This window comes from Palaemon carinicauda, chromosome 19 (genome assembly GCF_036898095.1).
Source record: "Palaemon carinicauda isolate YSFRI2023 chromosome 19, ASM3689809v2, whole genome shotgun sequence".
In the NCBI taxonomy this organism is placed as follows: domain Eukaryota; kingdom Metazoa; phylum Arthropoda; class Malacostraca; order Decapoda; family Palaemonidae; genus Palaemon; species Palaemon carinicauda.
In genome coordinates this window covers 61,091,065-61,092,812 of record NC_090743.1, presented here as the reverse complement: position 1 = coordinate 61,092,812, position 1,748 = coordinate 61,091,065, and positions in this window count along the sequence as shown.

Here is a 1,748-nt window from a genome sequence, read left to right as displayed (position 1 = left end):
TGAACATAACTTGGAAAAGAATTCAGTTTGTTGTGGAATTCACGTGTTATAATACGGAATATAACTTGGAAAAGAATTCAGTTTGTTGTGGAATCACGTGTTATAATACGGAACATAACTTTGAAAAGATTTTTCAATGTGTAGTGGAATTCACGTGTTATAATACGGAACATAACTTGGAAAAGCATTCAATTTGTTGTGGAATTCACGTGTTATAATACGGAACATAACTTGGAAAAGAATTCAATTTGTAGTGGAATTCACATGTTATAATACAGAACATAACTTTGAAAAGAATTCAATTTGTAGTGGAATTCACGTGTTATAATGTGGAACATAACTTGGAAAAGAATTCAGTTTGTTATGGAATTCACGTGTTATAATACGGCACATAACTTTGAAAAGAATTCAGTTTGTTGTGCAATTCACATGTTATAATACGGCACATAACTTTGAAAAGAATTCAGTTTGTTGTGCAATTCACGTGTTATAATACGGAACATAACTTTGAAAAGAATTCAGTTTGTTGTGGAATTTATGTGTTATATTACGGAACATAGCTTGGAAAAGAATTCAGTTTGTTGTGGAATTCATGTGTTATAATATGGAACATAACTTTGAAAAGAATTCAGTTTGTAGTGGAATTCACGTGTTATAATACGGAACATAACTTTGAAAAGAATTCAGTTTGTTTTGCAATTCACGTGTTATAATACGGCACATAACTTTGAAAAGAATTCAGTTTGTTGTGCAATTCACGTGTTATAATACGGAACATAACTTTGAAAAGAATTCAGTTTGTTGTGGAATTCATGTGTTATATTACGGAACATAACTTGGAAAAGAATTCAATTTGTAGTGGAATTCACGTGAACATAACTTGGAAAAGAATTCAGTTTGTTGTGAAATTCACGTGTTATAATACGGAACATAACTTGGAAAAGAATTCAATTTGTAGTGGAATTCACGTGTTATAATACGGAACATAACTTTGAAAAGAATTCAATGTGTAGTGGAATTCACGTGTTATAATACAGAACATAACTTGGAAAAGCATTCAATTTGTTGTGGAATTCATGTGTTATGCTGAATATAACTTTTAGTTTATGGTTTATGTTGAGCACAGCATGCTGACTATGTTGAGGAGTTCTGGAAGGCAGTTATGTGGTATTCATTCATATTTAGGGAATCTCAGAAGGGAAGGACTACACAAAAAGCCTTCCAAAATTGGGGATTATGAAGGAATCAACTCTAGGAAAGTGCTCCATGATTCTTTGATTGATGAAGAATTCGTGTGGCGGTAGGTCGAGCGTGGAGGAGTCCGGTTTGAGGCTACAAGTTGAGAGGAGTAGATTATGTTACAACGGTTTCAGATCCGCAGATGTTATGTAGGGGAAGGAAAGAGGGTTGGGTTGGGAGGTGATTGGCGGGGTTCATGACCTCGTACACTGGTGGGATTCGTATGGGATTTTCAGAGTATGGAGTTGGGGAAAAGGACAGTGGTATTGTTTTCACCACGGGTTCACAGGTCAAGGTCAATTTTCAAAATAACACAATTTATGGTAAGGAGGTAGTATGCTCCCTAATTATTGCCTTGTTTAACAAGAGATTTTATCATTCTTCAAACTTATATATATATATATATATATATATATATATATATATATATATATATATATGTATGTATATGTATATATATATACATATATAAATATATGTATATATATGTATATGTACATATATATATA